The sequence below is a fragment of the Podarcis filfolensis genome (assembly GCF_964270895.1).
Source record: "Podarcis filfolensis genome assembly, chromosome: 9".
Classification (NCBI taxonomy): Eukaryota; Metazoa; Chordata; class Lepidosauria; order Squamata; family Lacertidae; genus Podarcis; species Podarcis filfolensis.
Genome location: NC_139610.1, coordinates 9,039,799 through 9,058,230, shown reverse-complemented (window position 1 = coordinate 9,058,230; position 18,432 = coordinate 9,039,799). Strand labels below are relative to the sequence as shown.

General features: G+C 44.2%; 1 protein-coding gene across 4 annotated transcripts in view; it reads left to right on the top strand.

Annotated features, from left to right (window-relative positions):
• The window catches only part of KCNIP4 (potassium voltage-gated channel interacting protein 4), a 420,252-nt gene that overhangs the window by 54,993 nt on the left and 346,827 nt on the right, over positions 1–18,432 (top strand). The gene's annotated exons all lie outside the window — the stretch shown is intronic.

Below are 18,432 nucleotides of genomic sequence, written 5' to 3'. Positions count from 1 at the left end.
TCCCTAGCTAACAGGACCAGTGGTCAGGGATGATGGGAATTGTAGTCCCCAAACAGCTGGAGGGCCGAGTTTCCCTATGCCTGCTGTAGAGTGTTCAAAGTAAGACGGGGTGAAGTATTTTCTGTATTGGGTTAGTGGCAAAAATCTCCCCTGACAGGGGAAGACTGGGTTTATGTTTTTGGTGACTTTTTGGGGACTGTAGAACTTTTGGGTGGTGTGGAATTTCCTCTGAAGACAGGGTGGCTGATTTTCTTGTTACAAGAAAAACACTTGGTCAAGTCTGCTTTAAATATAAACTCACCTATGGCACCTGAAAGTTACTTAATTTCACCTGCTCATGAAAGTCATGGAAATTCCCCTCAGTTTTTAGCTGGGGATGAAGGCTCAGATAAAAGGGAGGGGGGGCATAGCCATATTCATCCTAGTTTGAGTTCAAAGCACTTTGTGTACATTGGGTAATATTCAGCTAAGTTTTATTCAGCATAGGCCTGTGGAAATTAATGAACGTGTCTCAGTTAGATGAGAGTCGACTTCCTGTAGCTCAGTCTCTTCTCCACAACTCTACACTTCTCTGAGTCCCCTGAATTTTGTGGGATTTACTTCAGAGTAAATGTGATAGGGTTGGGCTGTGCCTTTACAACTGCTTGTTCTCAGACTGTATTCTACTTGGTCAAAACTTGTGTCTGCCTAGACAGCTTTAGGATTATATTATGAGGGTTGTTCAAATGTTGCTCCAGAAAGACCTCAAAGTACAAATAAGGCATTAGAATTCATTTAAATGGCTTGAATGTACTTCCTTAGGCTTGAAGTGGGACTTCAAAATTTCTCTCCCTTTTTGCATATAAATTGTATTTCTTTGAGAGCGCACTCATAATCTTTGTATGCTTTATATCCTTCTTACTTAAGGTCTTGCCTTACCTTGAGAAGTTGCATTTTTCAACATTTTTGGGTGGCATGCATACTTGTGGTATGACAAGGTTAAAGCACATAAAAGTTTTAAAAATCATATTGTCAGAAAAGCACTATTAAATGTTTGGGTCAGATACAAAGATCTGCTGGAAAATAAAACTCCAAGGTGGCTGTCGCCAATGGAGGCTAAGGCAGTTAAAAAGTTAAATATGGAGTCCAAGTGGCCAAGATATTGGGAAATTTTGGAAAAGGAGGGGGACAAAATGAGATTGCAGAGTTTTGAGAAACTAAAAGGGAAGGTGAGAGATTGGCTGCATTATCATCAAATAAATGAAGCGTTCAAATTGGATAGCAAAATTGGCTTCCAGGTGGAAAAATCAAAATTGGAGACAGAATTGCTAGAACCCAGTACTAAGAATTTGTCAAAAATGTACAACTTGCTGCTGAAATGGAATACAGAAGATGAAACGGTTAAATCAGCTATGATTAAATGGGCTCAGGACATTGGTCATAATATTTTGTTTGCTGACTGGGAAAAGTTGTGGACCACCGGGATGAAATTTACGGCATGTAATGCCTTAAGAGAAAATATTATGAAAATGATCTATAGGTGGTACATAACCCCAGTCAAGCTTGCAAAGATTTACCATTTGCCTGACAATAAATGTTGGAAATGTAAAGAAAAGGAAGGTACATTTTTTCACCTTTGGTGGACGTGCCCAAAGATTAAGGCATTCTGGGAAATGATCTATAATGAACTTAAAAAGGTATTTAAATATACTTTCACCAAGAAACCAGAGGCCTTTCTCTTGGGTATTGTCGGCCAAGGGGTGTTAAAGAAGGATATAACTTTTTTCATGTATGCTACAACAGCAGCTAGAATACTCATCGCGAAGTACTGGAAGACGCAAGATCTACCCACACTGGAAGAATGGCAGATGAAGGTGATAGACTACATGGGTTTGGCAGAAATGACGAGCAGAATCCGAAACCAGGGAAGAGAAACAGCGCAAGAAGAGTGGAAAAAATTCAAGGACTATTTAAAGAAATATTATAAAGTTAATGAAAGTTAGAATGATGTTGGATTAGAAAGTAAATGGTTACTATTAGTAATGGTTAAGACAAGGAGAATAAGGAAGATTAGTCTAAACTTTAACTAAAATAAGGGAAGATTTGCTGAACAATTGATAAGAATTTGGAATACAGAAATGGGAGGTATGAGGAAGTCGGGGAAGGAAGGTATAAGAAATTAGGATACGAAATGGTACATGTTTTTTGTTTCGTTTTGTTTTTGTATGTCTATGTATGTCGTGTTTACATGGAAAAACTTTTGAATAAAAATATTTAAAAAAAAAAAAAAAGAGAAGTTGCATTTTTCCATTGTAGGAGCACACCTACCTAGCAGCTACACGTTCCATCTAAAAGAGATTTTAAATTGCATGCAGTGGTCTCAAAGGTGCCGCAATGTTGCCTTGATAGATTATTTGATAAATTTTTAGATTTGTTATCTGCTGTTCCCAGAGAGCAGCTTATGCAGCTCTTCAACAAAGCTGCCCTTTGGTTCCAGCTCCAGCCGGTGCTCTCTGTGTCTTCCTCTCTCCAGATCAAAACCCCATACCCCTCTTCTTAACCCTGAGAGGTGCCTCCTTCTAGCCATCAGGAAAACCATCCGCTAGGCTTGGGCAATATATCAATATATCACTCAGGACCAGTGTGAGGGGCTAACTGCAATGGTGGCCATTCCCCCCCCCCCCCATGATTGAGATGGCCAAGCAGCATGTGCCGACATATAATAAAAATATAAGTGTGTCGTCATGCTGCAGTTGGCTTTGCTACAGAGAGATGGCGCTGCAAACTCAAAGTGTAACAACAGCTCTAAAAATGAAGCTCCTCAGCAGCAGAGGGCAAGGAAGGCAGAAGTGGCAGCCCAGATGACCCCTGGAAAAACAATCAGAAGAGGCTGGGGCAACTGCTCCCCACTCCTGCTTCACTGCCATGCCTCCCCTCTTTCCTCCTCCTCCTCCTCCTCCTCCTCTGTTGCTGAAGGGTTTTTCTTGGGGGTGGCAGTAGCAACTGGTGAGGCTGGGCCCCATGCCCTTCCCAGTCTCCCAGCACTGCACGTCACTGCTGCTTATTGAGAGAGATGTGTGTGTGTTGAGTTCTTCACTCCTCACATATTCCCCCTCTCAGCCAGCAGCAGTGGCCTTCAGAGTTGGGAAGTTGGAAGAGCAATGGAGCATCACCTCAACTTCCTCACTGGCTGATACTGTTGTGTAAGGAGGGAGGTGAGAGGGCAGGAAACTTCGGGGAGCTGGAAGTGGTGGTTTGGTGAGTTGGAAGGGAGGTAGGGGGGTTGGCAAGCAGGGACACAGCTCATAGTGTTGTGTGTGTATGGCAGGGTTGGCCCATCCATGAAGCTGACTGAGGTAGCCAGAGAAGTGTAGAGAAGCAGCAGTGGCAGCTTCTGGTGAGATCTGGCCACTGCTTCGCCTCCCGTGGCAGGGAGGCAACCTCCTGCCACTGCCACCGCCACCGGAGAAGCAGAAAGAAGTGGCTGTGGCCTTCTGGGTTCCAGTGAGATCTTGTGGACCTCTTGTAAGATCTCACCGGAAACTGCAATCACGCAAGGCTTAAGCAGAGAAAGGGGGACCTTTCCATTTTGCCTCAGGTGGTGAGACGGGATGGGCTGCCCCCAGTTTGTGTGTACACACACACAAATAGCAGTCTCCTGGTCACACTGGAACATGACCAAAGATCGGGTGGGATTGTGCATAGTCCTAAAGACATAAAATGATTCATAATGGAGTGTTGTTTAACGCTACTGAGAGAAAATTAATGGAATTACTTGTTCCACAGCTGGTGAGGTGGAGCTGGCAGAATTCACAGGTCCCAAGATGATACTTATTATGTCATATGCCAATTATACCCTGATTATGGAATCTCTAAGTACCTGTTTAAAAAGGTCCCCGGCAAGACACTTTTCCCATAATAGAATCAAGATGTTTTAGTTACGCATTCATTACTTTACAGAATAGTTTATCATAAGATACAGATTTAAAACTTGAAAATATTGGCAGCTGAACACGTTCTCCAAGCAGATATGACGAGTTGCTGTACTTTGCTCTGAAAATGGATATGAAATTCAGGGCAGCGTCTGACAAACGAGCGTCCTTCTGGCAGAAAGCCAGCAGCTCTGTGTACCATCTGGTAAATTCTATATTTCTGTTAGAAGCTATTATAATTTCATCTGTCTCCAGTGAAAATTTGTCTGTGGAGGTAATTGCATTGCATACTGTTTCGGCTTCTGACAGTTATTGCCTCTACAAGCATGTGTTGTCCTCTGTGGTTTCTGGGAAAAGCACCCACACAAGGTTAGAATTATGTGATAAACTTGCATTTGGAGATGATAGAATATGTATCATGACAGTTAAGGACTGTCTGGCAAGAGACAACTCTATGTACTGTTAGTGCCTTAGCTCCATACAGTGGTACCTTGGGTTACAGACGCTTCAGGTTACAGACTCTGCTAACCCAGAAATAGTACCTCGGGTTAAGAACTTTGCTTCAGCGCATAAGCTATGGGACAAGGATAATTGTGACTTTAAAGATGAATGGGAACCCTTTACAAAGCACCGTATTTTTCGCTCTATAAGACGCACCAGATCACAAGACGCATCTAGTTTTTGGAGGAGGAAAACAAGCGGGAAAAAAATTCTGAATCTCAGAAGCCAGAACAGCAAGAGGGATCGCTGCACAGTGAAAGCAGCAATCCCTTTTGCTGTTCTGGCTTCTGGGATAGCTGTGCAGCCTGCATTCACTCCATAAGATGCACACACATTTCCTCTTACTTTTTAGGAGGGAAAAAGTAAGTCTTATAGAGCAAAAAATACGGTATTTGAAGAGGCAACAAAGTGAATTGGACTCCTTGGCAGGCTTTGAATAAACATTCACAACCTTTTTATTGATAATAATCAGTTAGACAATTTAAGGATCAATACAATTTTGTAACATGCAGAGAACAGCATTTACAGAGAAACCAAAGACTGGAACTGAGGGAAGTCAGGGGGTGGGGTGGGGGTTTGTGTGGGAGGGTGGGGGGAGGGAGGAAAAATGGGGGGGATTAAGGATGATATGTTTTTGGATAATAGGTTTTGTTTAAATTTTCAATAAAATTTATTTATTTATTTATTTTTTAAAAAGAACTTTGCTTCAGGATGAGAACAGAAATCGCACAGCAGCAGCACGGCGGCAGCAGGAGGCCCCATTAGCTAAAGTGGTGCTTCAGGTTAAGAACATTTTCAGGTTAAGAACGGACCTCCAGAACGAATTAAGTTCTTAACCCGAGGTACCACTGTATTGCCATTCTCTCACAGGAGAAAAGTAATCTGAAGCAGAGCTGTTCTTGCCTTCAGAGATGGAACAAAACTCTTACAAAGTACACTAAAGAGCAGGGTGTTCTGAACTGACGGCAAGTTCTGCTGGAGTCCACAATCCCACGATAGATGCTAGTGCACAGTCTGGTAGACCAACAGGTCCAGGGTCCAAAACGCAAAATCCAGCCAGTTCCCACCTCTACAGCCAACCCAGGGGTCAGGGCACATGGAGGTCAGCCTTGCAAAAGCACAGGGCCAAAGAGCTCCAAGCCATGGTCCAACTAGCACAGGAAGTTGAGCAGACACAGCACCTCAGCTCTTGTTATGTACTGAGCTGAATCTAGAACAATAGGATCCAGAATGCAGCAGTCTGATTGGTCCGCAGGAGCCACCCAATCAAGCTCCAGGTGGAAGTGAGTCAGCAATCTGATTGGCCTGCAGGAGCAGCCAATCAGGCTTCTGGAGGAGGTGAATCCGCAACCTGATTGGCCTGCAGGAGCAGCTAACAGGTCCACCTGCTTCTTGTTTCCTGTACAAGGTACAACTTGAATTTCAAAACCATGGAAATCTGTGAAATGTCCGTTTGTAAAAATGATGATGTCTATGATTTCCTGCAGTTTCCCGCTGTACTTCCAGATGACCTATATACTGCCAAGTAAAGCCAACATCTGGAAAAATATACCTGCAAAACAGAAAAAAAGCGGGGAAAAGTAAAATGCTTGAAATACATTTCCTTACAATTTAGACAAGTGAAATGAGAGTTATATATTTTTTCTTGCTTCATGTAAAGTAATGTGCCCTTTTCTTTTTCACAACACAGAAAAAAAATCTATTTAGCACTCTGTTTTAAATCTAATTTTCTATTACATTCTGTCTCTGAGAGTTCACCTCTTGCATTATGATCCTAATTTTCTTCTGTTTTTCCTTGCTTTTTTATTTTTATATTTTATTTTCATACTTATTTTAACCATTTTTTCTACAGTTTGTTATTTATTTCAGTATTAATTTGTATACAATTTGTATATTGCTTGATCACAGTCTTCTCTAAACGGCATTCAAGAGACCCATTATAATAATAGTTTTCTTAATCCTGTGCTGCTTTGGTAGAAGGATGCTTAAAAGATGGATTAGTCATGCTGGCCACATGACCCAGAAAAACTATCTGCAGACAAACGTCAGCTCCCTCGGCCAATAAAGCAAGATGAGCGCCGCAACCCCAGAGTCGTCCACGACTGGACTGAACTGTCAGGTGTCCTTTGCCTTTACTCCCATTATGCACACTGGCATAGTAGCTAATCTGTTCGAGTCAATTAATTGCACTTCTAGACAACCTGTATTTAAGGAGCGTTCATGCTGTGATTTGCTTAAGGGGAGGTTAGATGATGTGCCAAAGCAAGTGCTATCCCACACTTTTCTGTACATTTCCCCACCACTTTCCTCATCGCAAAAAGTACAGTTTGGAGGGAGCAGCAAATTATTTGTCAAAATTACAAATACCTAAATACAGGCAGTCATTTACCCTTGTCAGAGTCAACGTGCTGCCATCTGCCTTATTGGAGGGCAGATTTGAGGGTAAACCATACACGGAACGAGTCTGCACCTGTGGCTTGATGGAGGTAGAAACTGTCTCTCATGCCTTGTTATGCAGCTGTTTCTACGGGGATATACGCTCGGTATTTATCACCCCTGCTATGCAAAAATCTCCAAATGAATCCAAACTTTTGGCATTTCTAGCCCCATGCTGTAATCAGCTGAGCTATCCAGGTATGCTTCAAGAAGCTTTGAGCACTCAAAAGGAGAATAGAAATTTCAAAACACAAAACTCCCTCCCCGGACGAAAGATTCTGGGAACTGAAGGTTACCCTCACAGAGCTACAGTTTTCAGCACCCTTAAACTACAGTTCCCATGATTCTTTTTTTGGGGGTGGGTGGGTTGAGTCATGTGCTTTAAATGCATGGTGCGCCTGCAGCCGATTTTTATTTTTAACCTGCCCCTGCCCTTGTTGTGTCTTCCCTTCATTTATTTTCTTGTCAGCCATGCAACCAGCACTGTCAACACAGTGGTATGAATAAGATTTAATTAATATCATTCATCTTCTGGTGTTTTTCCTGTCATAACCGGGGAATTTTTACAAAGGAAAAATGGCTTGTCCTTGCTTGAAGATAAAGGGCAAAATGCAGAAAAGTCACTGGGAAGGCACAGTGGGGATTCTGGGACCCTGCCTTCAGGCTGCACCTCTCTCTGTTACCACCAGGCTGCCATTAAAGAGAGTCAGGGGAACTATGGGAAGGGCTTAAAAAGGTAAAGGGACCCCTGACCATTAGGTCCAGTCGTGGCCGACTCTGGGGTTGTGGCGCTCATCTCGCTTTATTGGCCAAGGGAGCCGGCGTACAGCTTCCGGGTCATGTGGCCAGCATGATTAAGCCGCTTCTGGCAAACCAGAGCAGCGCACGGAAACGCCGTTTACCTTCCCGCCAGATGGGTACCTATTTATCTACTTGCACTTTGACGTGCTTTTGAACTGCTAGGTTGGCAGGAGCAGGGACCGAGCAACAGGAGCTCACCCTGTTGTGGGGATTCGAACTGCCGAACTTCTGATCGGCAAGTCCTAGGCTCTGTGGTTTAACCCACAGCGTCAATGGCTTACGTCACAGCATAAGGAAGGGGTGAGAGCCAATAGGAAACCCAGGCACACAGAGAGAAACACTTGTCTTAGATTCCATCAATGGTGTCTCCGTAAAATTTTACACATCACTTGGGAAGAAAGGCAAACTAATACCAGTGTACTGGAAGAAGCAAAGATCACCAGTGTCGAAGCAATGTGCTATGTACTGACCTGAATCCTAGGATCCAAAATGCAGCAGGATCCAGAATGCAGCAGTCTGATTGGTCCGCAGAAGCCACCCAATCCAGCTCCAGGTGGAAGTGAATCTGCGACCTGATTGGCCTGCAGGAGAAGCCGATTTTGGCATCTGGGCATGCGTAGAAGCGATTTCCAGCACCGTGAACATGCGCAGACATGATTTCCAGCATCTGCAAATGCACAGAAACAATTTCCAGAGCTGCAGAAGAGCGTCCCTGCACTTCGCTGTGCCGGTTTAGCACAGCACGCCGGGATTCACTGAGTAGGTGGCTTGGTTCTGGGGCGGCTCGTGGGCCGGTCAAACGGCCTCTGCGAGCCACTTCCGGCCCATGGGCTGCATGTTGCCAACCCCTGGTCAAGAGGGAGGAATGGTTCTCCTACCTTTCCATGGGCAGGGCGCTCTTAAAACAAGTGGGCATTCAGTCACGCAACAGCCTTGCAAAACAGGTGGCGCTTTGGTCTAAACCACTGAGACTCTTGGGCTTGCCAGTCAAAAGGTTGGCGGTGATTTGAATCTGTGCAACGGGGTGAGCTCTGGTTGCTCTGTCCCAGCTCCCGTCAACCTAGCATTTCTAAAACATGCCAGTGCAAGTACAGTCATACCCCGGAGGTCGAACGGAATCCATTCTTGAAGTCCGTTTGATTTCTGAAGTGTGGCTTCTGATTGGCTACAGCCAATCAGAAGCTGCAGAAGCCCTGTTGGACATTTGGCTTCCAAAATAACGTTTTCAATCATTCAGGAGCCGAAACATACGAGTTCCCGGGCGTTCAAGAACCAAGGTACAACTGTAGACAAATAGGTACCACTGCGGTGGGAAGGTAAACAGCGTTTCCGTGTGCTCTGGCCTCCATCACGGTGTTCCATTGCACCAGAAGCGGTTAATCATGCTGGCCACATGATCCGGAAAGCTGTCTGTGGACAAACGCTTACTCCTTTGGCCTGAAACCGAGATGAGCGCTGCAACCCCAGATTCACCTTTGACTGGATTTAACTGTCCAGGGGTCCTGTACCTTTTTATGTGTGACACAATCCCCCCCCCCCAAAATGGCACCATTTGATTCTCACTGTATTTCCCCAACAACTGAGCTACAAACCCACATCTGGGGAGTGCTCAGTTGATAGAGCCCAAGACTCTTAATCTCTGAGTCATGGGTTTGAGCCCCATGTTGGGCTAAAGATTCCTGCATTTCAGGGGGTTGGACTAGATGACCTTTGTAGTCCCTTCCAACTCAACAATTCTATGCAGGAGAGAAAAGGAGAAAAGTGCACAACAGAGACAGCAGTGTGTGTGCAGACGTTACACCATATGCTGTTCATTGGGCCGGATGCTGTATATGCATAGGTATTTAACGGCCCCAAAGGTTGTCTGCAAGCCACGAAATCTCAGCCATTGTTTTGTGGGGTTGGGGAATAACTATTGTGCTTGTGGCCACAAGATGGCAGCATCAACAAACGTTGTGGAAGGATAGCAAAATGTGATACTACTAGACGAAGGCTTGCTAGTTAATAAGCACCGTTGACAATTGAATAATGCATGCTTTGGGGGTTATGAAGGAGTGGGAGATATAATGTGGTCATCAAAATGTGAGAGGTATTCACACTAGATCATGCATTAGCAATACTGGCTGGGGAAATGGCAATATGAAGCAGCTAAGAGGGGCTGGAGGGGCTGTTTAACTGTTAATTGCAAAGGTACATTAATACACATGTGCTCTTTGAGTTTGTCTAACCACCTTTTAAAGTAAGTTAATCTGGTGGTCGCCAACACATATTGGAGCAGCAAATTCCTCCATTTAATTGTGGGTCTGTCTTTAATTGTGCTTAAAAAATTGTCCAGTAGTACCTTTTTGTTGTTGTTGTTTAGTTGTTTAGCCGTGTCCGACTCTTCGTGACCCCATGGACCAGAGCACGCCAGGCACTTCTGTCTTCCACTGCCTCCCGCAGTTTAGTCAAACTCATGCTGGTAGCTTCGAGAACACTGTCCAACCATCTCGTCCTCTGTCGTCCCCTTCTCCTTGTGCCCTCAATCTTTCCCAACATCAGGGTCTTTTCCAGGGAGTAAGTTCTGGGTATAAGCTTTTGTGTGCATGCCAGGGACTTGGGTGGCACTGTGGTCTAAACCACAGAGCCTCTTGGGCTTGCCAATCAGAACGTCGGTGGTTCGAATCCCCACGACAGGGTGATCTCCTATTGCTCGGTCCCTGCTCCTGCCAACCTAGCAGTTTGAAAGCACATCAAAGTGCAAGTAGATAAATAGGCACTGCTCCGACGGGAAGGTAAACGGCATTTCCGTGCACTGCTCTGGTTTCGCCAGAAGCGGCTTAGTCATGCTGGCCACATGACCCGGAAGCTGTACGCCGGTTCCCTCTGCAAATAAAGCGAGATGAGCTTCGTAACCCCAGCTGTCCACGACTGGACCTAACAGTCAGGTGTCCCTTTACCTTTACCTAAGGTGCTAATGAACAATATTTTAATTTTTTTTATTTATTTCGACGGCATCAGACCAACATGGCTACCTACCCAAATCTTTAATTGTGCTGTCTAGAGATTTCTGCTGCTTTCCCTGCACATCACATAACTATCTAAACTAGAGATGGACGACCTGTGACCTTTCATATGGGCAATGTGGGGGGGCCACCAGGGGGCGCATTGGAAGATGGCCGACAATAACATCTCTCCGACCCACACGAGGTAATTAAGAGGCTGATATGGGAGTATGCAGCCTCCCTTGCCTCCCAAGGGAATGGGGGGCACTGCCTTGCCTGCTGTGTCCATAATTCACCCCTGGATTCGAAAGAAGGGGATAAGGGCACTAGGCACGAAGCCCTCGGGTGGGGTTGGCTGTCCCGGACGCTGTCTCTGATCGCGCACTGGTTTGCAACAGCTCGAAATACATAATTGGAAAAGAAGCAAATGCACATATTTCAAGTGAAGATTGGGAGTAAAGACTGCTAATTAAAGGGATCTCTGTGATGTGGAGCAACGGGCTGGATTCAATAACAAGTCAAGAAGAAGTCTCATCAAAGGATTGGTATGTCGGAGCGAGACTGAAAAGGGGGGGGACTTTTCTTTTTTTGTCTTATGTGAGTACCCAATAACCCTCCCTCCTAAGAAAGAATAGTTGCAAATTACTGATTACAAGCAGGAGGATTAAGAACTGTGTGGAAATTAATTACTAATCAAAGATATGGCTTGTGGAACATCGAGAAAAGAAAGAAGGTTCTCTGTGATGCAGTTAGAAAAAGAGGCTGTTATGGCAGATCTGTCCGCAGAAGGAGGGGGAGGAGGACTATGGCTTGTAACTATATTGGAATTTGAGTTCGGCCTGGCAGGGCCCCCTGAAAAAAATTTATAAGAGCGGCAGGTCTGTGGAAAATAGAACAGACTGTGGGAATTGTTTTGTACAGAGTGTTGAAATGATGTCTGTTTATTTTGATATGGCTCTTGGACCAACGTAAAAGCCACACAGGATATAACAACGTTTGTTTTCAACCCGCTTGTGGAAACTATCAGAGATCACAAAGAAAGGAATATATGATAACAACGAGAAGATGAGGAAACAAACAAAGAGAAGATTGAATAGAACTGTGACTATTATTTGGACAGAACTATGTCATCAAAGCAGCAGCAAGAGAGATATTTGGATCCCGTTCGAAGCTGGAAATATGGGTACCCCCAACAAAAATTTAAAAATTTGGCTATGTAATTTGGAATTGATGTGATTTGGAATTAATGTGATCTGATTGGCCTGTTAATCAAAATTATTTTCAAAAAAAAACAACAACATATGGGCACATGTGCAATTCTGAGCACACGTGTGGTAGCCACCAGCCATAAAATGGCTGCCATGCGGCATGGAAAAGAAAGGCTGTATTAGCTAAACAAAATATGAGGGGCAGGAACAGGGAATCACTGGTACTGCAGATGGTTGGAGTACAGCTTCCATCATCCCTGACCCAATGGAATCCTGCAAACTTTGGATAGCCACAGGTTCCCCACTCCTGATCATAATAAAATACCTCATAATACCCCCCCCCATTCTAAAAACACCAAAAACTTCAAGTTTTTAAAGGTGAACCAGTCCTTTGTACATTTTGGTTGTCCTGTTTTGCAGCTTTTACACCTCTGCTGTATCCTTTCAGAGATGGGCAACCAGAACTGCAGTCTGCTATAATATGGTTCTTTTTTTCATTTATGCTTTAGTGATAACAGGTGCAGCGTGTACATATTCTTGGATGTTTGAACTCTGGGGATTTAAATTTTGTATCTTTATTAGGGGGCTTAAAAATACACCAAAACCTTATCTTAATTTTTTTTCCCCATGTAAAATTGTGTCTATGACACATTTGGACTTTGAAGAGAGCTAGCAAAATAGAAAATAAAAAGCAGAGACATCACCTTGCCAACAAAGGTCCGTATAGTTAAAGCCATGGTTTTCCCAGTAGTGATGTATCGAAGTGAGAGCTGGACCATAAAGAAGGCTGATCACCGAAGAATTGAGGCTTTTGAATTCTGGTGCTGGAGGAGACTCTTGAGAGTCCCATGGACTGCAAGAAGATCAAACCTCTCCATTCTGAAGGAAATCAGCCCTGAGTGCTCACTGGAAGGACAGATCCTGAAACTGAGGCTCCAATACTTTGGCCACCTCATGAGAAGAGAAGACTCCCTGGAAAAGACCCTGATGTTGGGAAAGATGGAGGGCACAAGGAAAAGGGGACGACAGAGGACAAGATGGCTGGACAGTGTTCTCGAAGCTACAAACATGAGTTTGACCAAACTGCGGGAGGCAGTGGAAGACAGGAGTGCCTGGCGTGTTCTGGGCCATGGGGTCACGAAGAGTCGGACATGACTAAACGACTAAACAACAACAAATATACAGAGAATTCACCAGCATATCTGTACTCTTTGAGACCAGTACAGAACAGCATCACAAACAGAAGTGAAACCAACTTCCAACAGTGGAACATGAGTTTGACCAAACTGCGGGAGGCAGTGGAAGACAGGAGTGCCTGGCGTGCTCTGGTCCACACAAATTTGGCCACCTGCCCAATCCCACACAGACTCGGACACAACTAGACGACTAAACAACAACAAAGCAAAATAGAGTTGTGGTGGTTTAACTGAATGCAGATTACTGGGGAGAGGAATGAGCTGGAGAATGGGGAATGTATGAGCCTGTGGGATTTGGCAGGTGGCAAATATAGCCATTTGAAAACACTTGGAGTGATGCCTGAATTTTCTGTAATTCCACAGATGGATAGTTAAAACAGGTGAGTGGAATGAAGAAAATTCTGAATCTGTTAATTATCTCCTATGCTGTGCCAATCTCAGGTAATTTTTTTGCTTACTGTGAAGATTTGTATGATTTTGTCACCTTTTTTTTTTTTTTTTTGGAAGTATTTGCTCTGCAGGAAGCTGCCCTGAAGTGAAACAGTGTCTGACTCATTTTTAGCTGACTTTAGCACTGGATGATATACTTGGTTATGGAAATGAATCGAACGATGACACACCTTGAGTGGGTTGTAATTTCAAAACAAGAGCTTGCGAAAATCAATTGAATGGAAGCCTCGAGTGAAATTTAGGTGACTTGGAAATGCAAAAGTGAATACAGTGGTACCTCGGGTTAAGTACTTAATTCGTTCCGGAGGTCTGTTCTTAACCTGAAACTGTTCTTAACCTGAGGTACCGCTTTAGCTAATGGGGCCTCCTGCTGCCGCCGTGCCACCGGAGCATGATTTCTGTTCTCATCCTGAAACAAAGTTCTTAACCCGAGGTACTATTTCTGGGTTAGCGGAAGTGTATGTAACCTGAAGCGTATGCAACCTGAGGTACCACTGTAACTCTAAGTTCAGTAGTTCCCAAGAAAAAAATTCTTCCCCACCCCTGAGAACCTACTGATTTTGATGACGGCAGCAAAAATAAAAACTAAAGTAGTACTGTACCTTGATAGGAATGCAAATCATTTCATACCCAGTCAATGGATCAAGCATTTCAGCATTTACCTTCTTAGATTATCTGTATGGGGTGGGCAGAGCTGAGTGCATGTTAATGTTCTGTGTGTGTGCCCTATGTGATTGTGACTGTGTGTGTAAGAAAGTGGCAATACCCACCTACAGTATGCAGTCCCCCAGAGACTGAAAGCAGCCTTCAGACCATAATAGGTTAAAGGTAAAGGTACCCCTAACCATTAGGTCCAGTCGCGGACGACTCTGGGGTTGCGGTGCTCATCTTGTTTTATTGGCCAAGGGAGCTGGCATTTGTCTGCAGACAGCTTCTGGGTCATGTGGCCAGCATGACTAAGCTGCTTCTGGCGAACCAGAGCAGCGCACAAAAACACTGTTTACCTTCCCACCAGAGTGGTACCTATTTATCTACTTGCACTTTGACGTGCTTTTGAACTGCTAGCTTGGCAGGAGCAGGGACCAATCAACGGGAGCTCACCCCGTTGCGGGGATTCAAACCGCCGACCTTCTGATCTGTAAGCCCTAGGCTCTGTGGTTTAGACCACAGCGTCACCCCTAATTTAAAGGATTCACAGGTGCCCCAGCTATTTCCTTCAGAGTGCCAGGTACACTTATTTAAAGAATTATTCTACATTGTCATGCACTGGTTGTAAGTGGCAAGATACTTGCACGTATCTTCATCGCTCGAGGCTTCTTGCTTTGGGGGAAGTGGTGCATTGCAGAGCGAAGCAGCAAAACCCTGGGACTAGAGGGAAAGGCATTGCAACTCCACCCATGTCCTCCTTCCTTTACACCATAACTTATCTTAATTTTTTTTCTAATTTACGTTTCAAAATATTCATTTAAACAACCTTAAATCAGTGACCTCCCTTCTTCTCTTTCCGTGGTTCATTTTGCATATACCTTACATCCCTGCATATTTTACATGAACTAAAACATTCAGTATTCCATTGTTACATCCATCAAAACCTAATTACACTGTTGAATTTATTTTAATGCTACCAGCGTTTTTAAATGTACACAATTTCCACCCATATATTCAATAAACATTTTCCAGTCTTCTTTAAATGTACCGGTATGTTCTTCTTGTTCCCTTATTCTATATGTTAAATCTGCAAGCTGTGCATATTCCACCAGTTTAAGTTGCCATTCTTCTTTGGTTGGAACTTCACTTGTTTTCCATTTTCGGGCTAGCAAAGCACGGGCCACAGTAGTGGCATACATAAATAACCTTTTTTTTGACACTGTATCATTTCCCAATACGCTTTTGCCCTTACCAAGTCCACCACATACGATAAAACGTATCCTCAACCTTATTACATCTCCAGCACTTATCTGGTTCGGACTTACACATTTTAGCAAGTCTACTCTGACTTAAATATCATCAAGAAATCATTTTCAGGTAGTTCTCCTTCAAGGAATAACATACTGTGAACTTCAAATCGCCCTTCCAAAATTTTCCCCAGAGTCTGGGGAATCATGAGGGTATCCTTACATTGTTAACAAGGGGAGCAAAATTGGGGAGGGCTCAGAGAGCCTCATGGAAGTTACTCATTAGAAGTTTTATTGATGTCCATGACTTAAAGTAAGGTTACTGTTACCTTCAATGTTGCCTTTGCCTCAGGGCATTTCCGAGGGCCTTCTGGCGTTTCCCTCGCTGCAGGAAGTGAGGTTACAGGGAACCAGGCAGAGGGCCTTCTCGGTAGTGGCGCCTGCCCAGCAGATGTCAAGGCAATAAACAACTATTTTACTTTTAAAAGACAACTGAAGTTTATCGAAGTTTTTAATGTGTGACTCTGTATTGTTTTTAATATTTGGTTGGAAGCCGCCCAGGAGTGGCTGGGGAAACCCAGCCAGATGGGCGGAGTATAAATAATAAATTATTATTATTACAAGCCATTTTTTCTACCCCAGAGGCTTGTGAGGGCAACCTCAGTCCTGTAGCCATGTGTCAGGACATGTCAGCAATAAATCACATGGTTTCAGCTAAGTTAACTCTTAAGAGGCCAGGCCTAGTGAGCACAGCAACTTGCCCTGGTAGATCTTGCCCCAATTTGCTCCCCGGCTCCCTACAGTTCCCTAAGTCTTCGCCCCTCCTGGATCCTTTCCAACCAATCTGAAAGTATCTTGCCATGCCTGTCTGTGCCTCCCTCTTCGTACCTTTTCTGGTTGTGGGAGACTGGGGGGAAGGGTGGTTGCAGCTAGAGAGGGAGACCCCTTGACTTCTTCACCAGCCTGATTTATCTCTGCCCCTCCTCTCCTGCCCTGTTGCCTCTTCAGCTTCCAACACCTTCTCCTCTCTGTCTTCTCCCTCTGACCACTCATGGTTGTCCCATCACCAATCCCCTGGCTCTGAGCTTTCTTCCCTTGGGGGGGGGGTCCCCTAGCTGATGCCTCCTGCCACTCTTCTGCATCCAGCCGGTCCATGTTGTGGGTGTTTTTTGGTGCCCTAACATTCATAGAATCATAGAATCATAGAATCATAGAATCATAGAGTTGGAAGAGACCACAAGGGCCATCGAGTCCAACCCCCTGCCAAGCAGGAAACACCATCAGAGCACTCCTGACATATGGTTGTCAAGCCTCTGCTTAAAGACCTCCAAAGAAGGAGACTCCACCACACTCCTTGGCAGCAAATTCCACTGTCAAACAGCTCTTAGTGTCAGGAAGTTCTTCCTAATGGTTAGGTGGAATAGAGAGATCTTTCTGGCACTTGGCATCAGCTAAGATGAAGTGCTTCTTTCCACCGATACCATTCACACATTCAGCTGTGAGCCAAACTGCTTATATCAGGAGACATATGCATGTGAATCTTCCTGAAGGAAACACAATAATTCCTTAACCTAGCACGCCACTGATGTTTACCCATCCTATTCCTTTTTGGCCATGATGGAAAAATTATTTCTAAATGAAAAAGTCGCATTAAAACACTTCAGAGCAAAATGGTCTGTCTCCTGTATTGATTTCTTTATGGTTATATGGCTTTGCGAGCAAGCAGCTAACAACTCCCAGTATCTCATAAATCCCTTTTTGCCAGCAAAGCCTTTACTTTCCCAATGACAGAAAATTTAATTGACTGCCTAAAGCAGAAATAAAACTTCCTTCTGTTCTAGCTAGCATTGTCGCTGAGTTGATCGTATGGGAACAAACTTATTCGAGTTTTGCTACCCAGCCCGCCCAATTTTTTGTATGATTATTTTTGAAGTAACATACAGTGCTTGCTTGGGGCTATATAAATGACCATGGCTTTTGCCCCACACCTAACAGCGATGCAGTCAACTCACAATTCACCTACATTTAATTTGTGCGAATTCAGCTTTATGCACTTGGCTGAAAAACAAAAAAATAAAACAGGGGCAGGCAGTGCCGGATTTACGTATAAGCTAAACAAGTTATAGCTTAGGGCCCCACTCTCTTGGGAGCCCCCCAAAAAATTAAAGTGGAAAAAACCTGGATGTACGTTTCCAAAATATAAGAGAAAAGAAACAAACAATATGGCTTTAGATACCTATTAGGTTCATAAATTACCATATAGCATATATTCAACACAAAAAACAGCGACAATTTGTTGTTGACAAAGGGCAGCTGGACATATAAAGGGCCCTGAAATATACTCGGAATTGAGTGTGAATTTCATGCTCTTTATTCAGCTCGTAGTAGCAATGAATGAAACTTTCCCCCAGATGTCTGGCTATATATACATTATTTACACAATGGGCCCCGTGTGATTGGCTAATTCCGGGCTGCTCCTGTAGGCCAATCAGGTTGCGGATTCACTTTCTCCAGAAGCCTGACTGGCTGCTCCTGCAGGCCAATCAGGTTGCTGATTCACTTCCTCCAGAAGCCTGATTGGCTGCTCCTGCAGACCAATCAGTTCGCTGATTCACTTCCACCTGGAGCTGGATTGGGTGGCTCCTGCGGACCAATCAGATTGCTGCATTCTGGATCCTATTGTTCTAGGATTCAGCTCAGTACATAACAGGCCCCATTACCTTCAGTAGCTTAGGGCCTTATGAAACCTAAATCCGGCCCTGGGGGCGGGTATCTGGGGGAGGAAACATTGGCAATCCACCCGCCATTGCACTCACTTTTGAAGAGCATTTAGAGGTGCAGGAACTATACATGTTTGGCTTCTGAATGTAACCGCCGTGTAAGTTGAGAGTCAATTGTGCATGGTCTTTGTGAAGACAACAGAATCAATATGCTAGAATTCTGTGAAATAGACAGGGTATGCCATCACTATTTTTAGTATTTTTAGTCACTGTCTAGAAGAAAGTATAAGTACAGATAATATCCCAGGGGGCAGCTGGATGTAACAGCGA